General features: G+C 40.4%; 1 long non-coding RNA gene across 3 annotated transcripts in view; it reads right to left on the reverse strand.

Moving 5' to 3' along the window:
• The window catches only part of LOC103016563 (uncharacterized), a 161,225-nt gene that overhangs the window by 44,431 nt on the left and 102,688 nt on the right, over positions 1-14,106 (reverse strand). The gene's annotated exons all lie outside the window — the stretch shown is intronic.

Genomic DNA, 14,106 nt, shown 5'->3' on the forward strand with positions numbered 1-14,106 from the left:
AAGTGCTAGCAAGGCCCTCAGACTAAATGGCCCTTCTCTACGCCAAGCTTTGTTAGAAGCTGGATGCTGGACAGGGGCCAGGAAGAGACGACAATGGCTAGCATTGGAATCTGCTGACGTTCTCTGTGTTATTCTACGTTGCTGACTGAGAGAGGACATGTGTTTTGGAAACCAGATAAGTGGCAGGTAAGGTTACTGTTGTGCCGTGAAACTTGAGACCACACTCTTTCTCCCCAGAATTCATCCAGATGGAAGGCAGAGAGGGGTCCACAGAAAGCAGTGACCAAAAGATGAGCACAATGGAACAAGGAGAGCTGGCAAGAGTTAGTTGTAAAAGTAAATAAAGAGAATATTAAGCACCAAAGACCACTGACATTCGTAAATATTAGATCCAGAAATTGTTGTTGTATTTGATAAGCTTGGGGTAAATTCTTTAAAGAAGGAGATGAGGGAGTAAAGAACTAGAAAAGGCACCTTCAGAGGGAAGCTAATAAATAAAATGGGAGAAATCAAGCAAAAGATAGAATAAGCAACCCTAATATCATTGGGAAAATTTTTCTGAGTCCTTGGAAATTAAAATAGATCCACTTAAACAAATACCTAAGGGTCTCTTGTTTCACATCATGTGCCGGGAGCTGGCAATGCCCTATCACAGTGACCAGGGCACAATTCTGGGCCTGGAATGTGGCCAATGTACTTTACTCCACTGAACCATAATCTGACAGTGAGGAGTACCGTGCTTAGGAAACTGTTGTTCAGCTCAAAGTCTAGAAAAGGCACGCCAGGAGGGTTAGCTAGCCCTGTCCAGGGAAGAGGATGCTGATTTGGGGTGTTTTATGTCTCCATGCAAAAGAATACTTGGTGTTCTGGTTTGCCATTCGGATCCAATAACCCAGAGAATGTAAAGCAAGAGTCAACAAAGCAAAATAAAAGACCATGAAAGAAAGTAGAGAAATGGAACTTCATTGAAGATGTATGCATGGGAGCTGGGCCAGTGAAAATTCTTGCCACAGACTTTAAATAGAAAGAACGTGAAAAATAAAATCTGTGGCATAAAACTGAAGTAGAAAGGATAGCATCTGAATGGTGACTTTGGACATTAACTGAAGGAAGCAGAACAAAACAAACTAAGCAATTTCTTAGCATCCACTTTCTGTGTGTTAGTTATATGTGGCTCACCGGAACAAGGTATGGAGATTTGATGGATAGAAAATTGTCGCCAGCTCAATGAAATGAGGACAGAGACTCAGAAAACATTTCTTTACTCTACCATCAGAGGAAGTGGGGAATTGTTTACACATGATTTCTTCTCGGTTTAATAAATTTGTTTAAGGCAGATGACAAGATCTGGTTGTCAAGGGTCAAACTTCCATCCCCCACCGGCCCCCACCAGACACAAAGTGATGGAGCTGGAGAGATACCATGGAAGGGGAGAAAGATATGTACAACCCAGAAAGGCATGCCCTTGAAAAGGTCATGGTAAGTGGAGCAAAGTGGAGCTTCATAAAGGCCAGGGAGCTGAGGACAAATAAGAAACTCTTATCCCATGGGATACAGAATAGATTGAGAAAATTGAGAAGTACTTGAAACAATCCTCAGGCAGTGCATGTCGTCTATTTAGACCTCAGATTCACATCTATAAAATAGGGAAGTTAGATTAGAAAATCTCTGAGATCAGGTTCAGCTTGAAAATGTCATTACTAAATGATATTTAAGAATCAGCAGAAAGCAGAAAAATTAGGCCAAAGCTGAGTTATCCCATGAAATGCCTTCTATAACAAACTGCATTAAACCAATAAAGAAACCCCTTCTCCAAGGTAGAGTTTGAGCAAACAATGGAGCTCAAACTCCATTTGAGTTTGATCTATGTACAAAGCCTTTTTGAAGCTGGCTCTATGGGATCATGAGGAAGAGGCTATAGTGCAAGAAAAAGTTGATGGAAGGGAAAGAAAGTGAAAAAGAAACAAAATAATTTGAGACCTTACATTTAACATGAATTCCTTCATACTTAACATCTTTTAAATTTTCATTGGTTTTAGGGGTGGAAGAAGAAATGTAAAGTTGTCTCATAAATTAAAAAAAAGAGTTGTGAGCACAATTTTAAAGCAATTCACAAATATACAGCAGTTACTATTTTCATTATTATATAACTAGTTCAGTGGGAATACAGGCTCTTTGAAATCCCAGCGCACTTAGCACTTATTTGGGGACATTGAATACATGCTACAAAAGCAGCAGTTTACAACTAAAATCACAGATGGGCTTTTAAAATAATTATATGAAAAAATAATAATCTTCAAAGAATGATGGTAAAATTTAGGAGGGCCAAACAGCTCCAAATGCAAAGGAGCAAGCTGAAGGTACCAGAAGAGCTTAAATTTTTAGTGTCTTTTAGGTCATCATGAGTATTAGCGTTAAGTGTATGACTGGTTTTATCGAAGCTCTTAGAAATCCCTCATGCTTTCATCAAGATTACAGAGCAAGAGAGGATGCCTTTCAAAAGTGAAATAAATGGTAATAATGGTAATAATGTAATGGTAATAATGTTTGATAATAATATCAAACAACCTACATATTAAATAGCTCTAACACTTGTTTCTTGAGAACACGTGCCAACTTGCTGGAATTTAGAGGACTTATTTATCTTCCTGATGTTTCCATCCTCCTTCCTGTCATCTTTGCCAAAAATCATCAATAAGAATACGATGGGAGTTTTCCTGCATTAAGAAGGAGTCTACATGGCTGTACTCTATCTGCTGTCACGATTACAGGCAGATGCACCAAGCCAAGGAAGAGCCTAAATGTTCAATGAGCAGGAAAGTCATTCGTCAGTTGTAATGCAGACCCACTAGAGGGTTTGAAAAGATCACCTCTGTTTGTTTTAAACTGGGAATAGATTGCTGAATATTTAATGAGTGCCATGGTATTCAGCTCTGAGAGGGGCCAAGCAAGGGTCAGGCTATGACTGCCTGCTGCTTCCTGCAATTTCAGCTCCCCTGAGGTTTATTAAAGGTGGGAAATAGCAGGGTCAAACCAAGACCTTTTTCAGCAGCACCCTTTGTAGCACTGTATACGTGGAAAGAAAAATGGGAGGTCACGGGCCTGTCCTGGTGAAGCAAGGTTAAGAATTAGGAACAATCCTTCAGGAAAAATGAGGAGTAGGCCTAGCATTTCTTTCCCTTATTTCACAAAGGTGAGAAAGAAGAAAAGAGTTAGGAAAGAGAAGCAATCAAAAATCCTTGTTGGGGAATTCGCTGGCGGTCCAGTGGTTAGGACTCGGCGCTTTCACTGCCTTGGCCTGGGTTCAATCCCTGGTTGGGGAACTAAGAACCCACAAGCCTCACAGCGCGGCCCCCCCAAAAAAAATCCTTGTTGTCTAACACAACACTGTAAGTCAACTACACTTCAATAAAAAAATAAAAGAAAAAGAAAACTTTCCTAGTGAAAAGCTTTAAAAAAAATCCTTACTGTGATTATGCTGGGAAAGAGATCTTACATCCAGCTGATTCGGCATTAACTACCCTTTACTATCTGAACAATCCTAGTCCAAGAAAAGAGTACTTTTGTGAACAATTTGCTCATAGTCAGATACAATCTTAACTGATTTAGAATCTGTTGCAATAATATGGGTGAGAATTGATAGTAGACTGGACAAAGATGGTAGCAGAAGAAGTGGAACCAAGAGGCATTTGCTGATTGATTGGATATTGCTTTTTTTAAAAAAAAAAGCATCAAGGATGACTCTAAGACTTTGGCCAGACCATTCTGGCCAGACCATTTACTGAAATGGAAAAGGAATGGAAAAAAGCATTTTTAAGAGGAAAATAAAGAGTATAGTATTAAACAATGTTAAATTTGAAATGACCTTTAGACAACCAAACCTAAATGTCTACTAGACAGTTGGGTATACTGAGCTGTCTTTCTGAGTTGAGATATGTAGTTGTAGTATATGCGTAATTAAATAAAATCACTTGGGGGATATAGATAGAAGCAGAAGAGTTCTAAAGACTGAGCCCTGAGCCCTCCAACATTTAGTGGTCATGAAGTTGAAAAGAACCCTCAAAGGAGACTGAAGAGGAGCCCCAGGATGTAGGAAGACAAACAAAAGAGAAGGGAACCGTGAAAGCCAAAAGTGAATAAAATCTTTCAAAGAGAGACAATTGTATCAAATGCTCCTGCTGGGTGAAAAAACATGTGAACTGAGAATTAGCCATTGGATTTGGTAACACAGAGGTCTTTGGTGACTTTGCTAAGTGCCTCTGAAGAGTGGCAGAGACAAAAGCCTGAATGGAGTGGTCTCAAGAGAGGAGCGTAAGTGGAGAATATGAAGTATAGAGAAATATTTCAAAGAATGTTGGCGTAACGGTGAGTAAGGAAATGGAGTAGTGACTGTCCTGGGAGACGGAGTCAAGCAGATTGTTGTTGTGTTTTGTTTCGTTTTTGTTCTGTTTTGTTTTGAATGGGAGATATGTGTATGTCGATAAGAATAACCCAGAAGAGAGGAAAAAATTGACAATGAGGAAAGAGACTGATGTCCTTGAGTAGCAGAAGAGGATGGGATCCACATACAGATGGAGGCGTAGTCTTTACACAGGAGCAAGGACAGCTCGTCCACTGTAACAGATGGGAAGCAGGGGGTGGGTACACAGAGGAGCAGATTGGTAGACTTAATGGGGGTGTATTGAAGTCGTATTTGAACTGCTTCCATTTTATAAGGTTCTTATATTTTTCAGGAAGTAGATTGTATCATGTAGAATACTTTCTGGAAAAAGCATAATATCCAACCAAAAGTGGCTTAAATAAAGGGGATCATTACAAGAAGTTCCAAGGAAGACAGTCCCAGGTTATTTTCAGTAGCTCAAGCGTGACTCCAAGGATCCAGACTCTTTCCAAATTGCCATGTGCAGTCCTCAGGGTATTGACTTGCTTCAACTTGTCTCTTCAGGATTGTAGGATGGCTGCTGCAGAGGTAATAGTATCTGACTGAAGAAGAGCGGCATGGATGAGGGATAGCAGCATTGATCCTCACATGTCTCTTGTTTCCAGGTAGGAAACCTTTCCCAGACAGCAGGATTCCCCTCAGTCCCATGGCAAGAATTCTGTCACATGCTCATGTTCTTGATGGAAGATAGGCTGGCAAAGTGAGCATCTAGTATTTTCAACAGCTTACTGGGAGCCAAACTCTATGACAAGTAAGATATGAAGATAAGCCTTTGGGTTGGCTATCAACAGGGCCAGCCCCGAAGGTGGAGATTCTGATTAGTTTTAGACAAAATTAACAGTATAAATTAAAATTTTTAACAATAACTACTAAAAGATATAAATAAAGTGAATAACTTCCTTATTTTGGATGGAAATGAATGACAATTTAGGAAACTGAGATTCAGAGAGGGCAAGTGACTTGTCCAAGGTCAAGCAGTTAAGACAGAGAGAGAACTAGCACTCACAGATCCGGATGGCTGATCTAGAGCTCTTTCCAAAAAAACAGCAAGTCCTTTGATTTATTGTTCTTCGAGTGATACCCCGTGGTTTTATTACTACCATAAATGGTAGTATTTCTATGTTAGACACACACACACACACACACACACACAGACCAATCTCCTGATTCACTGTGATAAGGCATTTATTTTATTTTTCAGTAGCTCTGATAAAGTTACATTGTTCTATCAGTACTCCCTCCCATCTTCATTGGACCCAAACCACTCATTCACACAGTACTCATTCACACAGGCGTAACGGGGCATTCAGTGCCCAGGCACTAGAGAAAGCTGATAGATTCATATGGATACAGAGTCTATGACCTGGGTATCAGCTCTACCAACCATCAAATTCCCAATTCTCTCAGAGTTACCACTACCCATCGTGTTCCCTGTGCTTCTCATCTCAAGAGTCGCTCTTCAAATGCCATTCATTCAATTGTGTTTCTTTTTTTTCTTTTCTTTTTTTTATCTTGGTAAAATATACATAACCTAAAATTTACCATTTTAAGCATTTTTAAGTGTACAATTCAGTGTCATTAAGTATATTCACATGTTGTATAACCATTACCACTATTTCTCTCCAGAACTTTTTAATCATCCCAACAGAAACTCTGTATCCATTAAAAATAACTCCCCTTTCCCTCTGCTCCACCAGCCCCATGGTAACCACTATTCCGCCTTCTGTCTCTATGAATTTGCCTATTCTAGTTACCTCATGTAAGTGGTGTCATACATCATTTGTCCTTTGTGTGTCTGGTTTATTTCTTAGCATGATGTCTTCAAGTTTTATTCATGTTGTAGTATTTATCAGAATTTCATTCTTTTTATGGCTGAATAATACTCCATTGTATGTATATATCACATTTTGTTTATTCATTCATCTGCTGATGAACACTTGGGTTGTTTCCACCTTTTTGTCATCCATCCTTTACATTGTCAAGACTGGAGGATTTGTCTTCCTTTTCTTTATTCTTAACACCCAGCCCCTATTTGTTTCTGGCTTGTTTCCCTATAAGCCTCGTTACTGACCTTCCCACCTACAAGCTACCCCTAGGCTTCTTTAATCACTCTCAATACCTCACCCTCAGACTCCTCTTTCTCACATACTATTTTGAACACTTCATCTTCCAACTCAAAAGGTAACTTCCTGGGCTTCCCTGGTGGCACAGTGGTTAAGAATCCGCCTGCCAATGAAGGGGACGAGGGTTCGAGCCCTGGTCCGGGAAGATCCCACATGCCGCAGAGCAACTAAACCCGTGCACCACAACTACTGAGCCTGCGCTCTAGAGCCTGAGAGCCACAACTACTGAAGCCCGCGTGCCTTAGAGCCCGTGCTCCGCAACAAGAGAAGCCACTGCAATGAGAAGCCCGTGCACCGCAACAAAGAGTAGCCCCCGCTCACTGCAACTAGAGAAAAGCCCGCGCACAGCAACAAAGACCCAATGCAGCCAAAAATAAATAAATAAAATAAATTTTAAAAAATAAAAAATAAAAAAATAAAGAGATGCTTGTTAAAAAAAAAAAAAGTAACTTCCAGTTGCTTCTCAATTCACACATCTAAGAACAACCAGTGACAACCCCGTCCCCCCGGCCCCAATTCATCTGGATTTATCTCAATCTATACTCTGGTTCATGCAAACCAAACAGTTAACCAGTATTCACATATGACTTTCCCATTCTCATAAAATAGATCTTCTACCCAGTTAGAATGCCTCTGTTTCTCTCTTGCCAACAATCTTCTCAAATGTTCCTAAAACATTTCCTTGAATGTTCATAAATCATTTTCCTTAAGAGTCTGTGACAAATCTCAGTTGTCACAAACTGTACCAACAATGCTTTTGGTCTTTGTAAGTGGGTCTGCCTATTTGTGGACACTTGATCAATAGAGATAGATGGGGCTAACTGTAAATGATCTCATGGTTGTTGTGTGAGTAAGAACTTGGAATAAGGGTGTAGTTAATCATGTTTTTTTTTTTAATTTTATGATGTTTTGACATCTTAGGGGGCTTGCTGGCTGGGGAGAGAATGTTCCCTCCTAGGGTTAGCTATTTCCTAGAGATAATGAATAACTCACCTGCACACATGCCTTTCATATACAAACCAACCAATCCCAAGTCCATATCCCTAACAACCACCTTTATCTAACTGATACACCAAGCCAAGATTTCCCCTTCTCTAAATCAATCCAGGACCAGGTACCAGAAAACCGGAGACCAACCCAGAGCCCAGAGCCCACTGACATTATCCAAACTAGCTAATACTAAGCTGTTTTGCCCACCCTGCCATGCCTTTCCTGTAGGAAACACAATAAAAGCTCTGGGCCATGCTTTCTTTTCACTCTTCCTGCCTCCTGACCAGACCTGGTACTTCTCCATGTGGCCCTGCATGGTATGGCATGCCCCTCTGCCCCCTTCTCTTGGGAACTGTAAAAATTCTTCCTTCTTTCTTTTTTTAAATTTATTTATTTATTTAGGCTGCACCATGTGGCTTGCAGAATCTTAGTTTCCCGACCAGGGATAGACCCCGGGCCCAAGGCAGTGAAAGCACTGAGTCCTAACCGCTGGACCACCAGAGAATTCCCTAAAAATTCTTCTTTCAATGGCATTAGCCTCTCTGTTTTCACTCAGTGACCTCCATAAATTAAAAATCCTGTGGGTATGAGTGAGACAAAGGGCCAGTCAAAACCACCAATGGTATCCATACATTCTGAAGGAAGAGTAGTACAAAGGTTCTTCTATCAACTTGTCCTACCTAAACAGAATCTAAAATCATGCTGTGCAGAAAAGAGTTCATGTAGCAGAACTGATGATATCTTTTGAAAGGTCTGCTTACAAAGCTGGCCCTTGGCTGCTGTTTGGGAAGTTAGATTTCAGGAGGGTTCCCACCATTAACTTTATCAGTTAATAACAGTGAGTGTCTCACTGTGACTAAACTATTTGTACAAACAATGTGGTCTATGATGAACACATACTTTCCTTCTGGGAGTCTGGATTTGAGTATCTGCCAGGCAGAGAGTGTCCCCATTAAAAACCCTGGACACTGAGTCTCCAGTGAGCTTCCCTGGTTTGCAACATTTCATATGTGCTGTCTCAACTCACTGCTGGGAGAATAAGCACTTGCTATTTGGCTCCACTGGAAAGGACCCTTGGAAGCTTGCACCTGGTCTCCCAGGATTTGCCTCATGCGCTTTTTCACTTTGCGGACTGTGCTTGATATCCTTTTGCTGTAGTAAATCACAGTCATGAGTACAACTATGAGCTGAACCCTGTGAGTCATGATAGCCGTTCTTACAGTTCAGATGCCGTAATTTTTCCTTACTTTTCTTATCAAAGCAATTTTCTGGTCCACATCCATCATTCACCAAGGCTGATATATGTCGTCATTTTTGAGGTTCCTTGCTCTCCCTAGAATTATGAAAGAGCCCTGAAAGAAGCTCTCATTCTGTGGCTGCTGCAATTTCACTACTGCTTCTTTTCCTGTGGCCCAGGCACTTTTCAGTGGTGTCGCTCTCAGTGGTGCTCCCTGCCGTCCACAAGTTGAGATACGGACATTCCACTCCCTCCCTCCCATTCCCTGTGCCAAAGTTCAGACAATTCCAGAAAAATATAGTTTCTAGAGATTCCATCCCAGCCTCTTCTTTCTTGAAGGGAACACCCTCCCTCCCCCTTTCAGACAATTAGATGAAATCCTTGCTCCTCAGAGTTTGGTCCTCAGTCCCTAATAACTGTTCATTCCTTCCAGGGGCTATGGATGCCAGAGCACAAGAGCAAAGATCTAATATCTAATAAATGGGGGTGAGAATGTGTGTGTGCGTGTGTGTGTGTGTATACATGTGCATGTGTTAAGGAAGTAGACAGAAGAAGGGGGGATAAAAGAAAAACTGTTTCTTTACTCACAACACTCTGATACCGAATGTGTGAGTTTTGTTTTTGTTTTGTTTTACCCACACCAATCTATTCCCCAACTCTCTGGACACCAATTGGATGTCCTGCAATGTAACTAAATTCTGACACTAACCGTCTGGAGTTAGCATCAGACCCTACATGTCGAGGGCTCAGTCCCACAAGAGTGCCCCCAGTTCAGATGCCAATCACGAGTCCTAGTCCTCTGGTACTTCTGACCACCTTGGCTACAAACCAGGGGTTCCCACAGCCTCCTCCCCAGGCTCAAGAATTTAATATAATGGCTCACAGAACTCAAGGGAACACTTTGCTTACTATTACTAGGTTATTATAAAGGATATACGGATGAACAGCCAAAATAAGAGGTACACAAGGTGAGCTCCAGAAGGGTCCCGAGCTCAGGAGCCTCTATCCTTGTGAAGTTGCGTTGTGTCAACCTCTCAGCACATGGATGTGTTCACTGAGCTGCACGCTCTCCAAACCCCATCATTTAGGTTTTCAGTGGAAGCCGCATTACATAGGCATGATTGATTAAATCCTTGGCCGTTGGTGATTCAGTCAGTCTCCGGCTCTTCTGCCCTCCTGAGAGGTCAGGGGATGGGACTGAAAGTTCTGTCTCTCTAACAGCCTGCTTGGCATCTCTGAAGACCAGCTGTCACCCTCCAGGAGTCACCTCATTAGCATAAACCCTAGTGTGGTTGAAAGGGGCTTATTATAAATAACAAAAGACACCGTATCACTCAGGAAATTCCAAGGGTTTTAGGAGCTCTGTGCCTGGGACTGAGCACAAAGACCTAATGTATATTTCTTAACATATCATAATATCAGGGGAGGGTGAGTGGGAATTAATCTTTTATTCTTTGAATCTTCTACAACAGTATGAATAAAGCATAAAAATAGTATAGCAATAGGTTATCCTGCTACAAAATTGGTAAGTTTGACTTTTTTTAAGGAATATTCTGACCAAAGTCTTTTACTTATTAATACTAGTCAGCAATTTTTCTTCAGTATCATCTCTCTGCTACTAAAAGACAATTCACTATTACTCAACTTTTCTCTAATATACAATCTGCACAGGACATCTCCAGTCTATTTTTTATTTACAACGTCCACAGACAACAACTTCCAACAACTATTTACGACTGAGCAAAGAGATTTCTAACTGAAACAACTGTTGGCAATAGAGGCATTAAGATGAATTCTGGAAAACTAACAATCATAGATCACAACGAAAAAGGCATATAGATATATTTGACTTAGGCATCCCAATTCCTGTTGAGAGATTGGGCAAAAGGATTCAATTTTCTCTGCATTAAATCTGAAAGGCCAAGAACAGGTATCCCTGTCACCTCACCCATGATATCCAATCTTCTGGATCCATGTCCAGAAGTCCCTTGTAGGGCCACTTGATAGTACCGTACTTTTTTTTTTTTTAAAGATTTATTTATTATTTCATTATTTTGTTTATTTTTTGGCTGCATCGGGTCTTAGTTGCAGCACACGGGATTTTCGTTGAGGCATGCAGGATCTTTCTTTGCTGCACGCGGGCTTCTCTCTAGTTGTGGCTTGCGGGTTTTCTCTCTCTCGTTGAGGTGCGCCAGCTCAGTAGTTGGAGCACGCGGGCTTAGTTGCACCGCAGCATGTGGGATCTTAGTTCCCCGACCAGGGATTGAACCTGCGTCCCCTGCATTGGAAGGCGGATTCTTAACCACTGGACCATCAGGGAAGTCCCGAGAGTAATGTACTTTAATTCTCAGTCTGGGCCCAAGGTCGATCCACTTTGTGCCAAAGTTTTCTGCACAGAGAACACTGCTAAAACTTCCAGACTAGTATTAAATGCAAGATATGATCCTCCAGTAAAAGACACCAGAGCTTCTTGAATAAATGGCTGGTTGTAGGGCATGTGAAAATACAAGATAAGCTGGGATGATTCTTTTAGTGCCAGAAAAGATGGAGTTGCTCAAAATAAATAAATAAATAAAAGTAAAAAAGACAGGGAATGTCAAAGGGATTCAAGAGTAAACCTGAAACCTATGGGATGCAGCAAAAGCGGTTCTAAGAGGGAAGTTTATAGCTATACAAGCCTACCTAAAGAAACAAGAAAAATCTCAAGTAAACAATCTAACCTTACACCTAAAGAAACTAGAGGGCTTCCCTGGTGGTGCAGTGGTTGAGAGTCTGCCTGCCAATGCAGGGGACACGGGTTCGAGCCCTGGTCTGGGAAGATCCCACATGCCGCGGAGCAGCTGGGCCCGTGAGCCACAATTACTGAGCCTGCGCGTCTGGAGCCTGTGCTCCACAACAGGAGAGGCCGCAATAGTGAGAGGCCCGCGCACCGCGATGAAGAGTGGCCCCCACTTGCCACAACTAGAGAAAGCCCTCGCACAGAAACGAAAGACCCAACACAGCCATAAATAAATAAATAAACAAAAAAAAAATTAAAAAAAAAAATTAAAAAAAAAAAAAAGAAACTAGAGAAAGAAGAACAAACAAAACCCAAAGTTAGCAGAAGGAAAGAAATCATAAAGATCAGAGCAGAAATAAATGAAATAGAAACAAAGAAAACAATAGCAAAGATCAATAAAACTAAAAGTTGGTTCTTTGAGAAGATAAACAAAATTGATAAGCCATTAGCCAGACTCATCAAGAAAAAGAGGGAGAGGACTCAAATCAACAAAATCAGAAATGAAAGAGGAGAAGTTACAACAGACACCGCAGAAATACAAAACATTCTAAGAGACTACTACAAGCAACTTTATGCCAATAAAATGGACAACCTGGAAGAAATGGACAGATTCTTAGAAAGATATAACCTTCCAAGACTGAATCAGGAAGAAACAGAAAATATGAACAGACCAATCACAAGTAATGAAATTGAAACTGTGATTAAAAATCTTCCAACAAACAAAAGTCCAGGACCAGATGGCTTCACAGGTGAATTCTATCAAACATTTAGAGAAGAGCTAACACCCATCCTTCTCAAACTCTTCCAAAAAATTGCAGAAGAAGGAACACTCCCAAACTCATTCTATGAGGCCACCATCACCCTGATACCAAAACCAGACAAAGACACTACAAAAAAAGAAAATTACAGACCAATATCACTGATGAATATAGATGCAAAAATCCTCAACAAAATACTAGCAAACAGAATCCAACAACACATTAAAAGGATCATACACCACGATCAAGTGGGATTTATCCCAGGGATGCAAGGATTCTTCAATATATGCAAATCAATCAATGTGATCCACCATATTAACAAATTGAAGAAGAAAAACCATATGATCATCTCAATAGATGCAGAAAAAGCTTTTGACAAAATTCAACACCCATTTCTGATAAAAACTCTCCAGAAAGTGGGCATAGAGGGAACCTACCTCAACATAATAAAGGCCATATATGACAAACCCACAGCAAACATCATTCTCAATGGTGAAAAACTGAAAGCATTTCCTCTAAGATCAGGAACGAGACAAGGATGTCCACTCTCACCACTATTATTCAACATAGTTCTGGAAGTCCTAGCCACGGCAATCAGAGAAGAAAAAGAAATAAAAGGAATACAAATTGGAAAAGAAGAAGTAAAACTGTCACTGTTTGCGGATGACATGATACTATACATAGAGAATCCTAAAACTGCCACCAGAAAACTGCTAGAGCTAATTAATGAATATGGTAAAGTTGCAGGTTACAAAATTAATGCACAGAAATCTCTTGCATTCCTATACACTAATGATGAAAAATCTGAAAGAGAAATTATGGAAACACTCCCATTTACCATTGCAACAAAAAGAATAAAATACCTAGGAATAAACCTACCTAGGGAGACAAAAGACCTGTATGCAGAAAACTATAAGACACTGATGAAAGAAATTAAAGATGATACCAACAGATGGAGAGATATACCATGTTCTTGGATTGGAAGAATCAACATTGTGAAAATGAGTATACTACCCAAAGCAATCTACAGATTCAATGCAATCCCTATCAAATTACCAATGGCATTTTTTACGGAGCTAGAACAAATCATCTTAAAATTTGTATGGAGACACAAAAGACTCCGAATAGCCAAAGCAGTCTTGAGGCAAAAAAATGGAGCTGGAGGAATCAGACTCCCTGACTTCAGACTATACTACAAAGCTACAGTAATCAAGACAATATGGTACTGGCGCAAAAACAGAAACATAGATCAATGGAACAAGATAGAAAGCCCAGAGATTAACCCACGCACCTATGGTCAACTAATCTATGACAAAGGAGGCAAAGATATACAATGGAGAAAAGACAGTCTCTTCAATAAGTGGTGCTGGGAAAACTGGACAGCTACATGTAAAAGAATGAAATTAGAATACTCCCTAACACCATACACAAAAATAAACTCAAAATGGATTAGAGACCTAAATATAAGACTGGACACTATAAAACTCTTAGAGGAAAACATAGGAAGAACACTCTTTGACATAAATCACAGCAAGATCTTTTTTGATCCACCTCCTAGAGTAATGGAAATAAAAACAAAAATAAACAAGTGGGACCTAATGAAACTTCAAAGCTTTTGCACAGCAAAGGAAACCATAAACAAGACGAAAAGACAACCCTCAGAATGGGAGAAAATATTTGCAAATGAATCAACGGACAAAGGATTAATCTCCAAAATATATAAACAGCTCATTCAGCTCAATATCAAAGAAACAAACACCCCAATCCAAAAATGGGCA

This window comes from Balaenoptera acutorostrata, chromosome 14 (assembly GCF_949987535.1).
Source record: "Balaenoptera acutorostrata chromosome 14, mBalAcu1.1, whole genome shotgun sequence".
Classification (NCBI taxonomy): Eukaryota; Metazoa; Chordata; class Mammalia; order Artiodactyla; family Balaenopteridae; genus Balaenoptera; species Balaenoptera acutorostrata.